General features: G+C 44.3%; 1 long non-coding RNA gene across 1 annotated transcript; it reads right to left on the bottom strand.

The window, feature by feature from the left end:
- Positions 1 to 9,139: 9,139 nt before the first annotated feature.
- Positions 9,140 to 24,653, bottom strand: LOC309375366. Its single transcript, XR_014170861.1, has 4 exons — positions 24,449 to 24,653; positions 23,997 to 24,063; positions 12,629 to 14,957; positions 9,140 to 12,376 (listed from the first exon to the last, which is right to left on the bottom strand). It is a non-coding gene; the product is annotated as an uncharacterized lncRNA (long non-coding RNA).
- Between the last annotated feature and the right edge of the window lie 19 nt (positions 24,654 to 24,672).

The following is a 24,672-nucleotide window of genomic DNA, read 5'->3' as shown; positions in this document are numbered from 1 at the left end:
AGCTTTGAGGCAGTTTTCATCTATCGTAGAATAATGAAATTAATTTTAAAAAACAAATACTAAACAGCAGTAAAACTACAAAATAAAACCAACAGAGGCAGCAGCAGCTAAAAACCATTAAAATGATCTCAAGTACCATAAAGTCCATATGAGAGAACGGAACCGGGATGTCAGCTGCTGCCTAAAAGATCACAAATATGGCACCAGGTGAACCCATCTAGGAAAAGGGATCAAGAATTGGGGTGCCACCACAGAAAAGACACTTCCCTTTCCTTCTCAAAAACGAACAAATTAAATAAATTTAAATAAATAAATAGTTATTTCCCCATACAATTTTTGCATGTGTTTTTGGTAGGTAAATTTGTTTTACTGGTTTCATTTAATGGTTTAAAAATGCTTTTGTGACTTGTTTGCTTTTATTGGTATTCTGCAATGAATATTTTAGATTGCCTTTTGTAAACCACTTCCAGGTTTTTTGTTTCAGTAAGCGATATATAAAATTTTGTTAAACTAGCACTTCTACCTTTTACTGGGGTGGTTTTTTTGGGGGGTGAGGGGGTAAATTTTCCTAGAAGCATTTGCTAAGGAGCAATATAGACACTATACGCACCCACCCACCCACACCTTAGCAAGTTATTAAAATCCAGTGCATTCCAACAACTGTGGATATACACAAAGCAGAATATTCAACATGGTTCGCAAAGGATACAGGCTTCCTATGCACCATTTTAAAGCTCATGGAATCCTGTGAATAGTAGTAAGTTCAGGATGCTGAGAACCAGAATTCTGTGAGGGGCAAACTACAGTTCCCAGGATTTGGAGGGGGGAAGCAAGTGCTTTAAATGTATGGTGTGTACACAGCCACATAAACCCCATTCATCTTAAGCACTAATGAAGAGCAAGTACCCTTCTCTTATCCCAGCGCAGCACGACATTTTAGGCATGAGCTTTGGCCTGCTTTGCAGAGGAGCTTGAAGTGAGATTCCTCAAGAGTTCAACACCCAAAAATAGAAGCAGAGTTTCAAAAGGGGTTCTTAGAGGACAGCACAATCTGGGGCTGGGGCTGCAAGTCAGGCTTTTCCTGGCTTCCTGTCCCACCCCACCCCCCACCCCCTCCTGCTCCAACACTGTTTTTTTTCTTGGCTTTCGCACTATGATTTCTCCCAGGTCTTCTGTCTGCATGGGTGTAGCCATGGGGGGTGGGGCAGCTGCCCCACAAGATCAAGTAAAACAACAGAAATACTTAACTGACCAATCACATCGGTTCTGCCCCCACCCCCAAATCCTGCCTACGCCCATACCAGTCTGTACTGAGACATAAATGCTGGTCTTTCTCACTGTGCTTGAAGTGGGTGTAAAAACACAGCCGAAAGACATTGGAAAGTGCTAAAACTGGTAGCACTCTTATAGTGTTGTTCTTTAAATTTGACGTAAGAAACTAGCTGATTGGGCGACAAGGCTTCTAGTCCTTTTTGTTCCCTGCTGTACCAGTGTTGCCTGGGCTTATTTGGTTGTATTATTTTACCTGAAGTAGCTTTCTAAAGTACTGTAAATATTTTGGGGAGGGACTGTGGGTCAGGGGCAGAGCTCTGCATTGTCAGAAGAACAGAAGAAGAGCCTGCTGGATCAGATTTGCATTGTAAATCTGAAACCTGTCATCCAAGTCCTTTGAAGGAAGGTTGAAGGAGTTTGGTATGCTGGAGAAGAGATAATTAAGAGGCAATAGAAGATAAGGACATAGGGAGAGCCATGTTGGATCAAGCCAAAGCCCCATCTAGTCCAGCATCTTGTGGTCACAGGAGCCAACAAAGGTGTTATGGGAAGCCCAAAAAGAGGACCTGTGCACACAATTGCTCTCCCCACTTGTGATTCCCCACCAAATGGAATTCAGAGACATACTGCCTCCGACAGTGGCCTAGAGCAGTGGTTCCCAACCTTTTTTTGGCCATGCCCCACCTAAGCATCTCTAAAATCCTGATGCACTCCCCCGCCTTGACATATAATTCTTATTATTCAAAAAGTGAAGTACTCACATGGAGGAAGCCTAAAAGGCCATTCACTGTCAATAATTCATTCTCAAAGTGCCCCCCTTAGAAATCAAATTGCTCCCCTGTGGGGCATGTGTCCCATGTTGGGAACCATGGGTCTAGAGTAGCCATTAATAGCTTTAGCTGATAGCCTTGTCCTCCATGTTTTTGTCTCATCCTCTTTTAAAGTCATCCCAATTGGGGGCTTTGGATTGGGAGCAAATTCCATATTTTTAACTCTGCACTGTGTGAAGAAGTACTTCAAATCTTCCCATGTTCAGCTCCATTGGGTGCCCCCAACTTCTAGTGTCATAAGGAAGGGAGAGCAACAAAAGTCCTGTATAACCTGAGGAGAAATAAACAGAGGGGTTTTGTCCTTCTTGCATCATGTTCATAACAGGGAGACATACAACTAAGCATATAAACTCCCTTCAGGCCTACATAGGCATCTCAGTGTGGATCATGGAACTCCAGCTGGTTGCTAGGCAACACCTCTACACACACACACACACACACACACACACACACACACACACACCCCTTGCCTGGCTGACTGTCAACAGGGTTAACCCTTAAGTTACTGATGGAATGATCCCTGCTGTTGTACATCCAACATCTGCCAGCCACCAGCTTTTGAGAGTTCGTTTCTCTGTCCCTTCCCCAGCACCACCCAACAAATGGTTAAAGAAAAAGAAATGTTGAAATATATTCGGCACAGCTCTACTTCATTTGGCTGGATGTACACATAGATTTGCATTCCACTGACAATTTATTTCAAGATTTTATTTCCACTGAGAGAGATATCAAAGATCAAAGGGAACGAATCAACAGCAACTTGCCTCAGAGGCATTGCTGTTCCCAAGGGTAGAAAACATCTGCAGCAAAAGAGCCGCCACTTGTGGAAACATGCATGGCGGAAAGAGAGGAAGCTCTGAGCTCATAACACTTGCAAAGGTGGGAAGGTTGTTGTAGTGCAATTAAACCGATCACACATGTAAGGCTTCTAGAAGAAACTGATCCGCTAGTGACCAGAATGTTGGGAAAGGACCTGGGAAGACCAGAGTTCAAATCTCCATTCAGCCCTGAAGCTTGGTGTGTGACCTTCAGCCAGTCACAGTACCTCACAGGATTGTTCGGAGGATAAAATGGAGAGGTGGTTGGAGAGCCATGTATGCCACCTTGAGCTCCATGGAGGAAAGTGGAATATAAAGGTAATGATGATGATAATAATAATAATAATAATAATAATAATAATAATAATAATAATTTGTCATGACTTCTGAATCCAGCATTAATCTAGAAGTAGAGGCTGAAGAAGCACCAGATTTGGAACTAGATTGAGTCCTGGTCATTCAGGTGAGCGTCACAGGCTCTGCTCTGCATCCCCACCCCTGACCTCCACCTGAAGTTCAGTTAGTCTCATATGAAAGGGATTTTTCTGTGGTTGACCCTATGCTTGGCTATGGCCTCCCATGTGAGGCCCACCTGGCTCCATCCCATTGCCTGCTTGCTTTATGTCACCCAACTGAAAAGCCTGGCTATGCCAGCGAGCTCTGGGAGGAAGTTGAAGTGAAATAATGTTTAAAGCTGCTGCTAATTATTGATCGGACTGCTCTCTTATCATTTTATGTCTTTAAAATAAAATACTTTGATACCGCTTTTCCAATGCAATAAAACAAAAACTATCAGTAGAACATCTCAATATCAAGCAGGATCAGGTTGTGGGGAGGAGAGACGCCATGCATCTTGCATCCTGGCTGTGGCATTGCTGCCACTTAGGGGGATAAGCAAGGCAGTGGCAGGTAAATATTGTTCCAAACACACTGGCACAGCCAACATGGTGCTTCTCCCGGTGTGCCAACCTTCCCAGTGCCTTGTTCCTCTCCTTCCCAGTGAGCCTACCTAATTTCAGTGAGCAGAACATTCCACGTAGTGGGTGCCACGACAAAATACTTTTAATATTGCCTTACATTGTTTGATAGGGACGCAGGTGGCGCTGTGGGTTAAACCACAGAGCCTAGGACTTGCCGATCAGAAGGTCGGCGGTTCGAATCCCCATGATGGGGTGAGATCCCGTTGTTTGGTCCCTGCTCCTGCCAACCTAGCAGTTTGAAAACACGTCAAAGTGCAAGTAGATAAATAGGTACCACTCCGGCGGGAAGGTAAATGGCATTTCCGTGTGCTGCTCTGATTCGCCAGAAGCAGCTTAGTTATGCTGGCCACATGACCCAGAAGCTGTACGCCAGTTCCCTCAGCCAATAAAGTGAGATGATCACTGCAACCCCAGAGTCGGACACAACTGGACCTAATGGTCAGGGGTCCCTTTACCTTTACATTGTTTGATATAACTGTCTTTAGGTCGCTTGCGGGAGAAAGGCACTTATTTGATTGAAAGTTGAGATACAAAGATTTTGTATGTTGCTTTGAGGGGTTTTCTTTTTTAAATCTCTCTCTCTCTCTATCATACACACAAGCAGTTCTGGACATGTAAATTCAAGCACATCCATGTTCACGAAACAGTAAACTGGGGAAGTGTTATTTGTAGCACCAGATGAGCATCGAGTACCTATGCTTACTGGCCTATAGACACAATATCCATTCTAGTGGGATGCCTTGGAAGCATCTGCAGTGCATCTGTGAAAACATTTGAGCCAGCGTCCCAGAGAGTCACAGCCCATGTTTGGAATGAGGCTGGTGCAATGGAAATACATGATGTGGTTATCAGGAATCTGCAAATGCAGTCTCAGTGAGATCAGTTTGTGAAGGGTGGCTTTCAGACGCAAGAGTGCCCCACCTCCTTGATCCACATTTGCTGGCCCGGAGGCAGCTGTATTTATGCTGCCTTGGCATGGGGAACACCTGTGGGTGCTGAAAAGGAGTGGCGAGCCATTATTTTCTTGACGTTCACAGAACTGGAAGATGCACAAAGCCAGAAGGAGCAGGAAAGCCGATGGAGCCATTCTTGCAATTGAGAGAGTTTTCTTTTAGTGCAGGGGTGAGAAACATATGGCCCATGGGCCAAAACTCAGCAGGTGGTCAAATTTGGTCGGCAAAGCCATTTCCCCCAAGCCACACCCATCTCTGTGTGTGCCCCCTAACGTGCAATTTTTAAAAAATAAAATGAAATGGCACAATACCTACATGTATGTCGTGATTAAAATAATGTATTTCTAGATTTTCTGATTGCCAAATTGTGGATAAGTTCATCAAAGCTGACTCAATGAAACTTGTTAGCAGGATGCTCCTCAGTTTAAGATGGGGATGAATAATAAAAAGAGAACAGAGAAATGGATGAAGAGTGTGGAGTGCAGGGTAAGGAAGTCTCACAAAGCTCTGATTTTTCCCATGAAAAGTTGTCACTTGGATGCCTTTTTGAAACATCAAATTCTCTTTTTATACTGCTTGTGTGTGTGTGTTTTGAAAACAAACAAAACAATACTGAAAGCAATGTACAAAAATAGTCAAAGCCGTTATTTAAAAACAGCTTACATAATAAATACTGTGGGCTGGCCCGAGAGCTGTTCCTTCAAAATGACACAAATATCTAGGGATAGAGGCAAACTTGTCAATTTCTGTTTCTCATTTTTCCAATCTCAAATTTGGTAACCCACTTTTCTACATCAGTTTATATTTTAGTTGTTGTTGTTTTTTTTAAAAAAATATCCTTGTGAAAATTCACCAGCATTTTAATGCAAATTTATTCTCATTTGCACATTTTGTATGCAATTTTGCTTCATATTCATATTTTTTTTGCAAAGGGATTTCCTCTACGACAATGTTCTAGTGTATTTTCACAGATATATGCACACCTTACCGCAGTTTATGCATTTTTGCACACATTTACAAAACTGCATTGAAAAATTGGGAGAAGTGAGCATATCAAAGGATGGTTGAGTTTGAGTTTGCATGTAGTTTCAGCTAAATGGTTATGCTTTTGGTACCAGGTCATCATCAATTATTTGTTTTTTGTTTGTTTGCTTGTTGCCGTTCTGCTCTGTGCCTTTTCCGTCCTTCTCCTTTGCCTTCACTGTCAGTGGCCTCATTTGCCCATGCTACAATTTAAGTGGCTTGTGCAATTTTGACAAAGATGTTGCAGATGCCTGTAAAGAAAATCATATGGGTGCCCACAGTCAATCTTGTTAAGTGGTGCAGTGGCCAAATGATGCCAAGACAGGGAGGGCAAGGGAAATGATGTCAAGAAGATGCAGCGTTGAAACAATGGGAATGTTTCGTGTGGTGAGTATTTGGGACAGATAATTTGTTTGGCCACATTAAATATGCTACTTTTGAGCTGAACGTCGACATTAGAGAATATTCAGCATTTCTCTCATTAAAGTCAGTTTAGCCTCCCCCCCCCCCGCATTGGGCTGCTCAGTTCTAACATTTACAGCAGGGCATAAGTAAAAAAAACCAAACACCACAGCCCCATCCACATTATACATTTAAAGCTTTATTATGTGACTTAACACAGCCATGGCTTTCCCCAAAGAGTCCTGGGAACTATAGTTTGTTAAGGGTGCTGGGAATTGTTAAGAGACCCCTATTCCCCTCCACGGGTGGCGCTGTGGGTAAAACCTCAGCGCCTAGGACTTGCTGATCACATGGTCGGTGGTTCGAATCCCTGCGGCGGGGTGAGCTCCCGTCTGTCGGTCCCAGCTCCTGCCCACCTAGCAGTTCGAAAGCACCCCTAAGTGCAAGTAGATAAATAGGTACCGCTTTATAGCGGGAAGGTAAACGGCGCTTCCGTGTGCTGCTCTGGTGCCGGTTCGCCAGAGCAGCTTCGTCACACTGGCCACGTGACACGGAAGTGTCTGTGGACAGCGCTGGCTCCCGGCCTCTAGAGTGAGATGAGCACACAACCCTAGAGTCCGTCAAGACTGGCCCTTTACCTTTACCTTTATTCCCCTCACAGAGCTACAGTTTCCAGAATGGTTTGACAACCAACCCCTCTTTCTTGGGAACCCTGGGAACTGTAGCTCTGTGCAGGGAACAGCGGTTCCCTAACAACTCTCAGCACCCTTAACAAGGTATGACGGTGCTTTTAATGTATGGTGAAGATGATGCCTGTGACAGGTTTTGAAACATTTTACTAGTGTAGCTCTCGGCTTGATTTATCCTGAGAGGGAATTCAGAGTGTATACTCATTCCTGCCAATGCATGTTTACTCAGAAGTAAGTACCAGGCTCAACTGGATTTACTTCCAAGTAAGTGTACATGAGAGGATGATTTCAGCCTTAGAATCAGGGTGTTAACTGAATCATAGTGCAATTCCTATACATGATCACTCAGAAGTAAATCCTGCTTCTTTCAGTGGGACCAACAGTGCAAGCCTAGACTTGTCTACTCAGAAGTAGGTCCCACTGAGTTCAAGGGGGCTTACGCCCAGATAAGTTGAGTATAGGATGGCAACCTTGAATAGTTGTGCCTGTTGAAGGGGACCCTTAGTCTTTGAAAGTGAAGGCCATAATAAAATTGTTAGTCTTTCAAAGTGTCATAGGAATCCATTTCGGCTTAAAAACTTGTGGATGGCTGTCAGTATGCTCGCTTTTCACAGTGGATCCAACAGATCACAGGGCTTCAACAGAGGCTGTGTACATAGTATGCATTTAAAGCACATTCAAAGTGCATTTCTTCCCTCAAAGAATTCTGGGAATGGTAGTTTCCTTAACAAACTACAGTGCCCAGAAATCTTTGAGAAGCAAGTGTGCTTTAAAGGTACAACGCTTATGCAGCCTAATTTGTTTGAGCCACGTAGCTATTGCCTCCTCAAGATTGCAATTACCGGTAACTTGAGAGGGGAACTGAAAACTGATCTATTTCCTTGTCTCTTGATCTTCTTATCGTTGGGTCTTAAATAATGACCTTTGATAAATATTAACCACAGAGTGGTTTTCCATAAGACAAGCCTGTTTACTTTGGCATACAGAGCGCCTTGCCCTTCTCCAAAGCAGATTGCGACCTATATATCTTATGTAAGAAGCAGACAGGCACTGCCTTCCCCTCTGGGAATTTGCACCTCCCTGCTTTCCTCTCTGATCTGTCCCCCCCCCCTTCCTTCTTGCTACCAGATGTCTGCTTCATTTTCCAAGAAACTGTCAGGGAGGGGGGGGGCGGATATCCAAAGTAAACTTCCAATGCCAACCTGTTCTTTCCTAGAGAGATGGAGAGTAAGGGCCAATGGCTAGACCCATGAAGTGGCTCTGGCTCATAGCATCTGTTTGGGCAACGCCGGAGCAAGCCAATCGTGCCCTGATCCAGGGGCGGGGGCAGGGCGAGCTGGGGCAGGACGCTCTGCGGGGCCTCCAAGGAGTCCGCCTGCCTCCTCCCACTCAGTTGCCCTACAGCTGAGGGAAAGGTGGCGGGCGGACTGTTTGGGGGCAGTGCGGAGCCTGCAGGTGCCCAAGCCACTGTGTCACTCCCAGGAGAGATGCATGGCTCAGGCGCGCTGCAGGCCCCACGGTGAGTACCGCTCGGCATTTTGTCACCCCCCCTCAGTGGTGACACCTGGGGTGGCCCGCCCCCACCACATAGCCCTTCCTCTGCCCCTGCTGATGGGCTATGAGCTGAGATGGATGAGGTTAACGTTCAGGCTATGGTTGTGTCACTGCTTACCTCAAACACCATCCATGGTTGCTTAGGGGTATAAACTAGAAATGCTGGAATCACTCAGTTCTGAAGTCTTGTTTCTTCCATTTTAAATTCAATTATCCAAGTCTCCTTCAAGCAGTTGCTTGAAAATTCAGCAGCATGTTACTGAAACCCTGTCCTAATGTACATATATTTGTATGCAATCTGGCCTATTGTGCACATTTCTGTGAAACAAATTCCCCTGATATCATGCATTTTGGCATGTCATTTTCACCAGCATATGTATTTTTATAAATATTACTTGGCTGAAGAACTGCATTGCAAAATTCAGAGAAGTGCAGAATTTGAACCATTTTGGTTCATATATTGTATTGGAAAGCATCACTTAGGTTGTTTTGTCCTTAAATGCAAACTGAATCAAATTTCTCCCACAACTCAAATAGCAACTGCTCCTCCCACCCATTCCTACCACGGTCTTGACATTGGTTCCCCTCTCTTGCTTGTCATCTGGCACATACCACTCACTATCTCTCAATCCAACCAACCTCACAGGGTTGTTGTAAGAAATCATGCCATTGGTGTACAGGCAACACTACCCCCTCCCCCAATTTACCCGGGGGTAATGTTCTGAGAAATCATGTGTGTCGGTGAAATTGTGTATATTTGAAACACCATTGAAAAAGCTTGCAAACATCCTGTTCTATCCCCACCTTGCCCCTGCCCTACCCCATTCTGCCCCTTTTTGTGATATTTTTGTGACATTTTCTGGTCACTTTTGGGTTTTTCGTGATGCATGTATGTGCGGTCGCACACATACTGAATGCGTACAAATGGGGAGTTGTCTGTAAGTGCCACACTTAACTTCTGAGAACTTTATTTTTTCATTTCAAATGCAGCAGTACAATTTAGAATTTATGGAATCCTTCACATTTCCAAGATTCCCTGTGTATCTGTTTTTATTTGCAATGCAAAATGTCCATTTGCTGAAATGGATTCTATTTCCTATACCCAAAAGAAATATTTATTTTTATGGCCAATGACCCAAAAGAAATCTTTATTTTTATGGCCAATGACCAGCACAAAACATGAGGAAACAAAATAGAAAACACATAAAGCAGAGTATCCAAATGTATAGAATAGAATAGAATAAATTCAGTGGGTTAAAAAAAACTACAAAGTAAAATGAAAATAGGTATCAACAAGTTAAAAAAGATGTCATCCTGTCACAAAATCACAGAGTGTCTAGGATCAGTCCCCAGCAGGTTTTGCTTGCCTCAGGACAATGCTTGACCATACTGTGAGTGACAGGTGCATATTGGAATGAAAGAAGGAAATAAAATGCTTCTGATCATCCTGGCAGATTTGACCAGAAGGGACCCAAAGCTTAGTAGCAGAGTTTACAGCACAAGCCCAAACATGTCTATGCAGAAGCACAGGCGTCGCCAGGGAGGGCAGCTGCCCACCTAAATCAATCAAAATCAATGCAAACCTGAGGTTCTGGCCCCCCAACAAAGCCTGTCCCCTCCTAACAAAATTTTTGGCTACGCCCATGCTCAGAAGTAAGCCCTACTGAATTCAATGGTCCTTACTCCCGGGTAGGTGGATTTAGGATTCCAGGCTTAGGTACTGCATCTGGAAGATCTCTGGTTTAATCCCTAGCAACATCAGCCATGGTCTGGCTTCCCATGGATCCACCTCAAAGGCAATTCCTGAAAAAGTTATGTGTGACCAAAAACAAAGGGGTGTGCAACGTTTTTCTGTTTGAGCACACGCTCGGTATAGTCAAAGCCTTGCACAGTTGCAGGTGATCAATTTGGAGAGTTTTATCTTTCAAATGAGTTAGCTTCGGCACATGCCACCCCCAACCAGTGGCAGCTGGTGACCATTGAGAGTGGAGGGACAAAAGGTAGGGAAGTCAACAGGAGGTGGAGCCGCAACCCATTTGCCTTCCTGCATCCCCATCAACTGCCCTGGAAAAACTGGGATATCCTGCTTCTCCCTGTGAGAGTATGGTGGCTGTTTTGGGTTCCTTGCTCCCACACAATTTCGGGCTCAGATCCTGCCCTGAAAAAAGCACTTTTTCGGGTCTGTGATCTCGTGCGGTGCCCCCAAACATATGCTTTTTGGGTGCCGTGCCCAAAAATAGCACTTTTTCCAGGTCAGCGATCTTGCACAGGTCATGTGATTTCATGAAGATGGTGCTTTGGATTTGGGCCACGCCATGTTGGAGGGTAAGCTTCCTGCTAAGTTCTACAAGGGCAATACTAAGAGATGGCGAAGGAGAAGGGAGAGGTTGACAGGCTGGGTTGCCTCTTGGGCTGGTTGTCAGTAAGAAGGCAGGCTGGAGCTAGCAGTGGGCAGACCGAGGTTGGTGGGCCAGTGCCCCATTTGCCGTAATGGACTAGCCTTCACTGCTCCCTACATACGTGGCTTAGCACTTGCTTACTTAGGTAGCACCTCAGAAGGAGAGTTGTGCCATGCAAGCAAGTTCCCTAATGTGGCCGAAATTGCAGCGTATGCACAATATGGGCTTTAGGGCTGTGTGTTCAGCAAGGCCTTGAACGTGCCTCCCTTTGTGTTGCCACACGCACCGGCTTTATTGCAGTAGGCAACGAGTAGCCGGGTATTGTTGTAGTCTGTCGTTAATGCATGGTGATTATATAAATGGCTTGCATTCCTTAATGCAGCTAATTAAGGGCCCCATCCAGCAGCAAGATCTATGATGCAAGTGCCACGCTGAAATAAAGGGAACCTGAATATCTTGTGCTCCTCCTCCTGTTCATGGCACTTATGCAGGAGGGCTCTTTGCTGAGTTGTGTCCTATAAAACACTAAATCCAGACAAGGGCTGCATCTGCACTGTGCATTTAAAGCACTATGATATCTCTTTAAATAAACATGGTGGCTCTCCCTCCAAAGGATCCTGGCAGCTGTTTGTTTAGGGTACTGAGAATTGTTAGGAGACCTCCTCTTCCTCATGCAGAGCAACAATTCTCAGAGTGGTAGAACAATCAATCCCTTTTCTCAGCAAATTTGGTTATTGTAGCTCTGTGAGTGGGTTAGGGGTCTCCAAACAACCCTCAGCACCCTTGACAAATTACAGCTCCCAGGATTGTTTAACGCAAACCTTGGCTGTTAGAGTGATATCACAGTGTTTCAAATGTGGATAAAGTTGGCAAGAAGGGATAGAAGAGAAATGAAATCCTATTGCCATGAATTGGAGCCGAGAGCCAGTGTGATGTAATGGTTAGCATGTCAGACTAGGGGTGTCTTCAGACTGTCAATGTTGTCTGGGAGGAATTAAGGTCTTATCCATACTTCCTCTTGTCCCACTGCTTTCCTCCAGGGAAAGCTACTCTTTAGCATTCAGTCAGAGCAATTGGCAATCTGGGTTTTCTCTGGATTGACGTTTTCTCTGACTTAGCACTAAACAGGAGGCTTTCTCTGGGAAAATATCAGAGCAAGAGGTAAACCACTCAGAACCCTGCTTTCTACGCACGAGACAAGCGTGGACGAGTCCTAAGTCTACACAATTATTGTTAAATCATTTTTATTAATTTTCCAATAAAAAGCATCCAATTAACATTTCAAATCATAATCCCATTAAAATAAAAAACTAAAATAAAAAAGACCAAATTATCATCCAAATTATAATTATTAATTTTGGGGGGCTTCCCATAGTCTGGACCTTGAAGCATATCCAAATCTCAGTCCTGCCTCTCCTCGTTGTTTCCATAGTTTCCACATCTTGATTACACCACACTGGGAGCCAGTGTGGTGTAGTGGTTAAGAGCGGTAGTCTTGTAATCTGGGGAACCGGGTTCGCGTCTCCGCTCCTCCACATGCAGTGCTGGGTGACCTTGGGCCAGTCACACTTTGAAGTCTCTCAGCCCCACTCACCTCACAGAGTGTTTGTTGTGGGGGAGGAAGGGAAAGGAGATTGTTAGCCGCTTTGAGACTCCTTAGGGTAGTGAAAGGCGGGATATCAAATCCAAACTCTTCTTCTTCTTCTACACAATTAAAGTGGATTAAAACACACTGTCACCCCATTGCAACAAATCCACTTAAACAAACTCACTGACGTTTTAGAAAATGATAAGGAAATGCATTAAAAAGTGTGGGATGAATGCATGATTAATGGGAAGAAATGCAAACATCCTACAAACAAATCTGGATGAATTCAGAATGAAAGCTCATTGTCATTTCACCTCCTTGTAAATAAATTGGAAGCAATGCTCAGTAAAGACTGTCCAAGCAGTATCAGCATGAATGCTGAATAAATAGGCTCTCTGGAGGAACTCAGGGACTGAGGAGACATGGGATCAAATCCTCCACTCAACCATAAGAACATCAGAATAGTCTGATCAGAGCACTTTCCCTTCCTGTGGTTTCCAGCAAGTGGACTATGGAGGCAGAGCATAACCACAGAGAGCTGTATCATCCATAAATTTGTCTTTATTAATTTGTCTTCATTGGCAAGAAGCTCACCAGGTGAGCTGTCTGGGGGGAAGGCAGGATATCATTGCACCAAATGAGTAAAATAATTACAATAAATAAACAATCATTTGGAGCATTTGGACAATTCTTGTATTGAATTCTTCTCTGTGCCTTTTATGGTTAGTTTGTTCTGAACTATGGTTTTCAAACTAGGCAAATAATTGATATACTGGACAATTCAAGAGCCCTGATACAAATTGTCCACCAGAGGATCATTGTTTAGAAAAGTAGGAATGTGAAGTTTCTCCAAAAATTGCATCACTTCTTAACCCCAATCCACATCTTCAAAATGAGGCTGCAGTTGACAATCCAGGAACATTTAAAATGCTACATTTGAAATTGCCAAGTGAGGAGCTATCCCTTCTTGTGGGGTGGGGGAGCCGATCTCAGACTCCATCTACTCAGCAGAGAGACTTAGGACCCATCTGCCCCCTCACAGAGATGCAATTCCCAGAGCAGTTCAACAGTCAAGCTCTCTTCCCAGGGAACTCTGGGAATTGTAGCTCCGTGTAAGGAATAGGGTTTCCAAACAATCCCCAGCACCCTTAACAAACTACAGTTTGCAGGATTCTCTGGAGAAGACATTACTATTTAAAACAGTATGATACTGCTTTAAATGCACAGTGCAGATGGTGCCATAGAGTCATAAGGGTAGGAGGTGGTCTTGTAGGCCAACCCTCTGTTTGATGCAGGAAACTCAAAGAAGATCCCCTCCAACATGTGGTTGTCCAGTCTCTGATAGAAGACCTCCAGAGAGGAAGAGGCCATCACATTCAACCAGGATCTACCCTCCAGAGACTTAAACTCATTAGATCTAGTTCTGCTCTCTGGGGCAGCAAAGAAAAAAACAACAACATTTGCCCTCTTCTCTGTGACGGCCTTTCTGGTATTTGAAGAGAGTTGTCATGTCTTCTCCAACAAGCATGATGTGCAATATATTAAGACATTCTGTTGTGCAAGAAGCATCAATGTGGTGTAGTGCAGTGTGCTTCAACCTAGGATCCCAATACATTGTTGGACTGCAATTCCTATAATCCCCAGCCATCTTAGTCAAGGGTCAGGAAAGATGGGAGTTGTGGTCCAACAACATTTAGAGACCAGAGGTTGAAGAACAGTAGGGTAGTGGATAGTCCTGAACTTCAGCCAAGAAGTGCTGGATTCCAATCCTCTCTCAACCTTGCGGTACAGTGGGCTGTCACTTTCTTTCAGGCCAACTTGAAAGGCTGAAATGGGGACAACTCATTCCTGAGCGGTTGTGGGTAACTAATCCATACGGCTGATCATCTCTGTAGCCCTTTCTGGAACCTGCTGCAATTTGTCTACATCCCTCTTGCTATAAATCTGTGATTCCCAAACGCCACCTATCTAGTCCAGCATCTGGTTCTCACAGTGGTCCACCAGATGAGAAGACTGCAAGGAGGGTCTCAGTGCGGCGAGCAGCAATAACTCTTTCCCACTTGTGAATCCCAGCAACTGGTATTCAGAAGCATAACGCCTCTGACAGTGGAGGGAGAAAGACAGAGGAAGTTGAGAAAGGCTGCCCTAGAGACTTGATCAAGGAAAAGTGGAGTAATGGCTTGATAGACCTGGATCCGGAATTTGCTGGCGACACAGAAATGGCATACCTAGGCTTAATTTACATCCTTTTCCTCTGCGCTTCTCCACCTTTGCTGCTCCCAATCTTCCCTTTGTAGGAAAATTATAGAGTGTGGTCAGGGTATCTCTTAATTGGCTGCTGTCTGATAAGCCACATAGCTGGAATACTCTGTGCTGTCAGGTGTCACATGAAACCAACAGCTGGCGTGTTCAAGCCAGGCCTCCTTTGATGTCATCAGAGCTCCAGCATCTATGATTTAAACAACCACATACTTGTAAGCTGATAATACATGTGTCATTCTCCCTCTCTTCCCTCCTCCTCCCTCCCCATGCTGCCGAGTTTGTGCTCACAGCTGCGCTTTCAAATTCCTTGATGCAGTGGCCAACTTGGGGACTGTCATATTCCAAGGGTAGTGGTTGGGGATTATGGGTCCTGGCATGATTTGCACATTCTCAAAGAGGCTGGCACTGTGCCCTACTTTGTAGAAGACAGTCCTCATATTTGAAGACTGCCTCCCCTCTTAAGAGCCCTCTTACTGAAGCACTGTCCAGTCCAAGCCTGCTTTAAAGATTATGAACCATATGAAGAGAGATCAACTTTCCAACTATCTGAAGATAACAATCTGAATATAAACAACTACCCAACTTTTAGAAGACATCTGAAGACAGCCCTGTTTAGGGAAGTTTTTAATGTTTGAAGTTTTATTCTGTTTTTAATGTTCTGTTGAAAGTCACCCAGAGTGGTTGGGGAAAGCCAGCCAGATGGGTGGGGTAGAAATAATAAATTTATTATTATTATTATTATTATTATTATTATTATTATTATTATTGACCCATCAACAGCACCCAAGGAGCAGGCTGAGCATGGACTCAGATCACCTGATTGTATTCATATTTAAATCATAGCAATTATTTCTAGCCAATGTGGTGCAGTGGTTAGCGTTCTGGACAAGAGCCTGGGAGACCAGAGTTGTTCAAATCCCCACTTGGCTATTAACTGTAACTTGCCTGGTCATCCAAACCAGATAAGCTGTGGTTAATCTTAACTATGGTTTGTTGAAACAAATCATCTTCTAACCACAGTTGTGCAAGGTGACTTGTTTCAACAAACTATGTTTAGGTCAAAAAATTTTTACAGTTCAGATGTAATACTAACATTGGTTAATTAATCTAGATTAGCCTCCCTGCAGCCAAAGGAGAAAAGTGGATTATGAAAGGTGTGAATCCATCTTCATACAGCTAACCCATGGTGTAGCTGTTGACACACAGTTTGATGTGATATGTGAATTAGGACACAGGAAGACAAAACATTCCGGCTACAACAGTACTCAAAAAACAAGGTGCAAAGCTTAATTTAAAGAACAGAGTTGCACTTAACAGTATCGGATGATGGGGTTTCCCCTTCAGCAGAGCAGTATAGTCCTGCATCCTAACATAGCAGCTTTTGTGATTATCCCACGTTGTCAGAACATGGAAATAGAGCTTAGTGACAGCACAGTTCCACAAATGTCTACTCAGAAGGAAGTCCAGTGAGAACTTATTCCCAGATAAGTCGTATTCTTCTTATTCTTTGGCGATCACTTGTAGCCGAGTAAGATTGTCTTCCATAAACACGGTTTTAACAGTGAGTCTGTAAGTGACTGTGGAGGCCAATTCTGGATCCACATGTCCTTCCACAGTGGGGACATTGGTTTCCGGGCAGGAGTTGATCATGGTGAGGGTTTGCCAAGCGTGCCTTCCTCTCAGCACGTTTCTCCCTTTCGTCCTGAGTTCAAGTGTCCTCAAAGCCCATGACACCTATGGTAAAGGCTGTTCTCCAACTGGAGCGCTCGCAGGCCAGTGCTTCCCAGTTGTCAGTGTTTATACTACATTTTTTAAGATTTGCCTTGAGACAGTCTTTAAACCTCTTTTGTTGACCACTAGCATTACACTTTCCATTTTTAAGTTTGGAATAGAGTAGTTGCTTTGGAAGACAAACATCAGGCATCTGCACAACATGATCAGATAAGTATTGTTATGCACACCCAAATCTCTGAGGGGTGAGAGATTTCAGAGGTTCCCAGCATGTACCTTAGAAGCAAGATCACTGGAGACTAAAGATGGTTCCTGTGATATAAAGATTTATTTACAGTCACCAACACCCACACTTATTGAGCATAAGAAGGAAGCTATACAGCATCAACACTCCAACAGAACCTGCTCCATTAGTCTTCTAGAGCAGTGTTTCCCAACCTTGTGCCTCCAGCTGTTTTTGAACTACAATTCCCATCATCCCTGACTAGCAAGACCAGTGGCAAGGGATGATGGGAATTGTAGTCCAAAAACAGCTGGAGGCACAAGGTTGGGAAACACTGTTCTAGAGGGCTCCCAATGCTATAGCTCTTGCAGAGGGTGAGTCATGCCTCTGTGTCTCTTTCGGCTCCAGCTTCAAGACTGCTGGTCTTTTGTTCTCTTTCAGAGATAGACACCTTGATGATATAACCTCCAGCCAAGAAAGAAAGGCATGCCCCCTGCCATAAGTTAGTTTCTGTAGCAACCCATCACTTGCACTTGGCCTCTCTGTAGTTTTGCAAAAGCCCACCATTCTCCCAACAAAAGGGAACCTGCCAGGCTACACTTGTCCGTCTGACTTGACCTCATTAGCAGTCTCTTTTTACAACCAGAGTCACAGGGTTGGGTGGGGTTCCAAAACGCATTTAGTCAAATTCAAATCTAATTACCGTAAGCATAGTATCATTGTGGACTTTATTCCCACCCCAACAATAGTGGCAAACTTACTTATATGGGAAAGAGTAGAGAGGTGCACTGAGGATATCATGGGAGTGGAGGGCCATGCATGCTTTATATAACCAGCTATTATTGCCACGAAGAATCAAGCCTGCTTCTATGTGCATCACTGCATTGTGGATTCTGTTCCTTGGTCACACCAAAGGCTAGCGGAATGTCAAAAATGGGTTTGATGGTATGACGGTTGATGGGGACGGGGACCATCCTATCTTAAGATGATCACTTGCTAATACTCAGAGTGACCAATTGAAGTTCCCTAAATGGGAGCGATTGCATTTATTTAATACAGACCAAGTGGTTTGCATGGTGCTTTCTGAAGAACAGGTAGGACTGGTCCTTATTCCAAAAGAGAGGGAAGCAGAAGGGAGGGAGGAAATGGAGGCACAGGTAGCTAAGGAAAGAGAATTTCATTTACACATACTTTAACTTGGTTACACTACAGGCTGGGTGGATAATCCAAAGGCTTTCTGGGAAAGGTAATTTTGATGAGCAATTAAAAGGAAATAAGGGAAATGGTTGCACTGAGGCAATACAGCAAACAGTTCCAGGCTCAAGGGAGCAGTGGGGGGAAATGAAGAGTTGTTTCAGGGAGCAGGAGACTTTTAGTAACTTCCTCTACCTAGGGAAGTTTTTAATGTTTGGTGTTTCTTATGATGCTTTTACATTTGTTGGAAGCCACCCAGAGTGGCTGGTGTAACTCAGTCAGATGGGTGAGATACTACTACTACTACTACTACTATTATTATTATTATTATTATTATTATTATTATTACTACTACTACTACTACTACTGCTACTACTACTACTATTACATCCTCAGTGAATTTTCCAGCAGAGCTGTTTAGAGTGGCATGGTAAAATCTAGTGGAAGGGGTTGTCTGGGTAGGTCCAGGGGGTGGTCAATGCCTCACTATGGAGGGAGCTATAGCAGCCACCTTGGAAGAGACAGAGGTGCAAAACCTCCTGAAGAGGTCCTTCCTGGATCCAGAGGTTTTAGAAAACTATCTTCCAATCTCGAACATCTCCTTTTGGGGCAAAGTGATCAAGGGGGGGTGGCTACCCAGCTGCAGATATGCCTGGAGGAAGCACATTATCTAGATCCATTCCTGTCTGATTTCAGGCCTGCTTTGGGCACTGGAAAAGCCTTGGTTGCCTTGATTGATGACCGCTATCTTTTTTTAAAATTATACTTTTCAGGTTTATACATTTCACTAATTTTACAATCATTTTTACACTTCAAAACTTGACTTCCTTCTCCCTCTTTCTGTGGTTCCTTAAATTTATTTTTAATATCTTCTGCATATCCAAATTAACTTAATTTGCTCATTTATTCATCTACTTTAAATATATACGCTTCTAAAACTGCAGGTTATTACAATAATCCTGCCAATGTTCTTATCTGTTTACAATTTATCTGTAAATATTCAATAAACCATTTCCACTCTTTTAGAAAAGTTTGATATCTTGATTTCTTATTCTTCCGGTAAGTTTTGCTATTTCTGCATATTCCATAAATTTTTGTATCCATTCTTCCTTTGTTGGGACTTCTGCTTCTTTCCATTTTGGGGCGAGTAACATTCTTGCCGCTGTAGTAGCATACATGAATAAGTTTCTATACAGTTTAGGTAGTTCTGTCCCTATAATTCCCAAAAGAAAAGCTCCTGGGGTTGTTGTTTTCACAAACGTTATTTTAAACATCCTTTTCAGTTCATTATATATCATTTCTCAGTAAGCTTTAACCTTACTACAAGCAACCCTACATGTTCTCCTCGACCCCTCAGTGGCTTTTGACACCATTGTCAGCGTTCTTCTGGAGTGACTCGAAAAAGGTGGGAGTTGAGAATTGGAAGTACTGTACTGCTGTGTTGCTGCTCCTACCTGCGCAGGATCACTACCAGAAAGTAGTACTCGGAGATTATTGCTCAGCGCCAAGGCTTTGGGATTGTGTGGCCCCACAAGCATCCTTTCTGGTTCCTATGATGGTGACCCATGACAGGGCTTTTCCAGCAGCGATTCCTCATTTATAGAACACCCTCCCTAATGAGTTAGGTCTGTCTCCCTCATTATAATATTTCAGAAGAAATTTCAGAAGATTCCTGTTTGCCCAGGCATTTGGTGGTTGAAAGACACTATTGATGACAACCTTCAGAATGGCTGGGGCAACCCAGTCAGATGGGTGGGGTATAATTATTTTTAAAATTATTATTATTATTATTACTTTTATTACTGGTTGTGAATGTTTTATGTCTTTCCAGGACTATTTTTAGAATTTTCTTTTTTTAAAAAAAACAACTGCTGGTGGTGGTTGTTTTTAAAAATGTTTTACCATTGCCCCTGAGCTCCTTCAGGAGGAAGGATTGGATAGAAAAGAAATACATACACACACACACACACACACACACACACACACACACACAAGGATGGTAGAGCTGAATGAGTAAAGGTTACAGGAATGGGTCCTTCCTAATGGCTAGGAATCTCTCCTCCCTGCCTTTGGAAGGTGACCCCCTTCAGCAGTGTTGAGCAGCTTTTGACTAAAGAAGCTGAAAGAGATGGGAGCTGCCTAAAAGTGAATTGGCTTGAGCTTCTCCACTTGCTTCCCTTTGGAAACGTGATGCAGGAATAGCAGGTATGCTATCGACTGTTGGAGTCTTCTCCCCCAAAGCGGTCTATTTGTATCCCTTCCCCAACCTGGTGCCTTCCCAGAAGTTATTGGGCTCCAGCCCCCATAAATCCCAGCCATTTGGAGGGCACCAGGTTGGGGAAGGCTGAGCGAGCTGTAAAAGATGTACAGCAAAAACCTGTCCTACTGCCCCTTCCTCTTCCGCTCCGGGAAATGGAAGTGCATAGCACTCAGACAGACAGGTAAGCAGACAGGTGAGAGACACAATAACATGAAGATTTTCTAAGTTATGCAAAGAGCAGTTGTGGTAAACAGTATGCCGCAATGTATTTAGAACATTCCGCTCAAGCGCAAGGTATCATTATGACAATAATGGAAGCCATGGGTTAAAAAAAGACACTTCCTGGACTGTTGGATGTTTACAGCCAAGGAGCAAACCAGCAAGGTTTCACCATGTTCTCTTGCAAATAAATCACCCTACTACAAAGACTTGCCTACGCAAGCTTTTCCGCAGAATTAGCAAGCCTCTGTGTACAGTACTCACACCCCTTAAATGCTAGTTAATTAACTACACGGCCACCTCTCTGTCCTTCTTCAAACTCATTTCTTTTCTCCATTCGAGGACTTCTCATATCCTGCCTCCCTTCCAGCGAAGAGATTCAGAAACAGCTAACAGGAAAAAAATTAACGGAAACCAAGGTCGTCTCAGTATTTTGCAGGAGGGAGTCAATTGCTTATTGGAAATCCCCCCCAAAAATCCATTTTTTAAAAAGCAAGCATTTTGCGGTTTGGAAAGTGATGGCGAAAACAATGCTTAACAGGGAAATAAGGGGTAGATGGGGCTCGACGCTCATCAACCTGGGAAGGTAGCCCATCGAGAAGAAGGAAAACTCTAATCCTAAACTTCTCCACTCATTCATGAGAAAGGCTTTGGGAGTAAACCCTGAGGAAAAATCCATACCTACTGCCTTGTGGGACATCTTTGGGAGAAGAAATGGCTAAGGAGCAAACCCTACACCTATCTGGAGTGGACTCCTTAAGATGGTTAGATGGCACATTGTCCACCTCCTTGAGAGCCACTGCCAGTCAATGTCAACAGCACTAGGCTAGAAAAACTAATGGCATGATTGTGGATAGGTCAGTCGGTAGAGCATGAGACTCTTAATCTCAGGAATGTGGGTTCAAGCTCCACATTGAGCAAAAGATACCTGCATTGCAGGGTGTTGGACTAGATGACCCTGGTGGTCTCTTCCAACTCTAAGGCAGCCTCCTGTGTTTGGTGAGCACCTGTGGTATGAGGTTGCTTCACGATGCTGATGGTGATGCTGGAGCTGACTTCTCAGGTGGTTGCTTCATTGCCACAAATGTTTTGCTGAATCAAATTACAGGCACAAGGGACTCATGACACCAGACCAGCCCTGCCCAACAAAATCTCTGAAGTTTACCTGGAGTTTGTGGGTCTTAAGACAAGTGGACTCTATTTCAAACATTCCTCTTACTATGAAGAATTGGAAGCATACGGTGCTGGCAAAATTAAACCAATGTGTGAATCAGGTCTGTTGGAATCAGCGGTGTTAACTTGTGTACAGTTTGTTAGAATCAAGGAGCAGGTATCCATTTGGAAACCGGTCCTGTAAGAATCAGTATATAAAAAAGTGATATAAATAGCCTGTCAAAGCACTGCATCAGCAGAAGCCCCTCAAGGAAAGGAAAGGCATAAACACAATCACACACACACACACACGTAGACAGTGGCTGATTGGAGCTCTGGGCACATTACATGTCACAACACAATAGAGTACGGTGACACTACATCAAAGTCAATTAAGACAGTTTTGAAAGATAGGGAGGAGAAGGTACATTACAAGAGAACCAGCAATGGCTCTTTTCAAAGCTCCTGGTAATGTAAATGAGCAAGTGCTTTCTGATTAAACACTTTTTAAAGCAGGGGTAGGCAACTTATGGCTGCATGCAGCCCTTAGCCTAATTTCTCACCTCCTTCCCAAAGCCTAGTTAGCACTTTCCCAGCATTAGGAAGGAGGTGGGAAGGCTCTAGGAGCCTGCCAGAGTCCTTGTACTTCCGTCCCAAAGCCCAGTTTTGGGAAGGTGGTGCAAGGGCAGGGAGGGGTATCCGATTTTGGCCTCACACAGGGCGCCATATTACCCTGGTGGGTAGTGAGGGAAGAGGCAATGGACTAAAGTGGGTGACAGAGACAAAGAGAGAAAGAAAAGGGAGTGACAGAAAGAGAGAAACAAGTCATGGAGAAAGAGGGAAGCGGGGTAGCCCTGCCCATCTTTGGTTCCGAGTCCTGACAAATTACCCACACGTGTATGTGGCTTCAGCAGACCAAAGTTTGCTCTTCCTTCCTTTAAGGGGAGGATGGCTGGAGCAAAACACTAGAAACACAAATACCTTTTTTGTGCCTGGTGTGTTATGGGCAGAAGTACAATTGGTCTGATGTGTTAGAAGCCACTGTGATGTATTAGTTTGTGTGCTGAAGAAATATTGGGGAGACCAATGTTCGACTCCCCACTCAGCCACGACATTCCTGGGTGACTTTGGATCAGTCATTCCCTCTCAGCTTAAACTTCCTCACAGAAAATAAAATGGGGCCATGAGTGTGTGTGAGAGAGAACCATGTATGTTCACATCCACACCATACATTTAGAGCCCATAGCATCTCCCAAAGAATCATAGGAACTGCACTTGGTCAATGGTGCTGGGAATTGTAGCTCTGTGGTGGCTAAACTACATTTCCCATGATTCGGGGGGGACGGACTATGTGCTTTAAATGTATGGTGTGGATGTGACCTATGCTGCCTTGGTTTCCATGGAGGAATATCAGGATATAAACGCAATAAATCAGGATATTCCATGGAGGAATATCAGGATATAAATGGAAAGCGCATGTTCCTTTCCATATGAAGACAGGAAAGACTGCTGCACAATTTTATTTATGCTGCATTTTAATCCATCAAGTTGTCCCACCATCTCAGCCATCTCCCAAAATGATTTCCCAAAGCAATGCCCTTCACTTGTCCAAGCTTCTAGCTTTTCCATCACTTCAATGTCATCATAGCCAAGGAGGAGGGGGGCAGGGATGAGTGAGTCTGGTCGCCTCCAAGATGCCCAAGGCCCCTAAGCTAAATTTACAGAGGGTTTTGTTTTGTTTTTTGAAAATGTCACATTCCTACTCTTTCAACATTTCAAGATACAGAGACAAAAGAAAAAATGTGGAAACAAGATTCCATCACTTGCGCACTACATCTGCCTACAGTGTTCTGGTCAACTGCTGTAATCCAACACAGTTTTAGGAAATCCTAAACCCAGGTGGCGCTGTGGGTTAAAGCCTCAGCGCCTAGGACTTGCCGATCCAAAGGTCGGCGGTTCGAATCCCTGCGGCGGGGTGCGCTCCTGCTGCTCGGTCCCAGCGCCTGCCAACCTAGCAGTTCGAAAGCACCTCCGGGTGCAAGTAGATAAATAGGGACCGCTTACCAGCGGGAAGGTAAACGGCGTTTCCGTGTGCGGCTCTGGCTCGCCAGAGCAGCTTTGTCACGCTGGCCACGTGACCCGGAAGTGTCTCCGGACAGCGCTGGCCCCTGGCCTCTTAAGTGAGATGGGCGCACAACCCCAGAGTCTGTCAAGACTGGCCCGTACGGGCAGGGGTACCTTTACCTTTACCTTAAACCCATTGAAATCAGGGGCTTTAACTCTGTGCTGGATTTTGTTGCCAGTTCAGACCCCAAAGGTAGGAAAAATGATTGATTAGCAGCTACCACTTATTTTATTAAGCACATTTAACAAATTACTTAACTGCAGACATAGTAAAGGGCTTAAATTTAGGCTTTTTTATTTGTTGTTTTCTTAAACTAACCCACTTTGCATGCATGTACCCAGTTGGAAGGCTCCATCAGCACAAAATTCCTGCAGCACCCAATCACTTCCCTTCTTCTACTGCATCCCAAATCCTCATCCCTTCCATCTGAAAACAAAACAAAACTCTTTTAAATGCATCTCTAGAAACTCCCCATACCTCACCATTCCATATACCTTCCCTCACACTTCTCACATCCAATCTTCATAAAGGCCAGTCAGTTTCAATATCCTGTCTTCTATTCCACACTATCTCCCCTTTCCAAGCTTAGACTTGGGTCAGGGCTGGATCGCGAGAAACATGAAGGCGAGAGTACTTCTAAGTATGTGCAAAGTACCGCCCCCCCCCTCTTCTCTCCACGACCTCTCTGAATAACCACCATCAACCAGGCTTATCTGCGCTTTTAAGACGATGGCCGTGAATTCCAGACTGGCTCCGAGCCCCGGCTCCGCAGACTGCTCTAATTTCTATTTTACCTTTTAAGTCAGGTTGCTTTGAACAGCACTTCTGTCTCTTTAAACACAGCCTTCCGCGCGCTGACCAATCAGAGACAGGATTCCCTTCGACGTCCGAGCCGAGACTCAGCTGCCTTCTTCCAATACTTCATCACCGCCCCCTCCCCGCATATTTTCATGCGGATTGCTTAAAGGGGCAGGGCGCTATCGAAAGTGGGGTGGGGC

This window comes from Podarcis melisellensis, assembly GCF_964234715.1.
Source record: "Podarcis melisellensis genome assembly, chromosome: 8".
In the NCBI taxonomy this organism is placed as follows: Eukaryota; Metazoa; Chordata; class Lepidosauria; order Squamata; family Lacertidae; genus Podarcis; species Podarcis melisellensis.
This window is presented reverse-complemented; position numbering and strand designations above follow the sequence as displayed.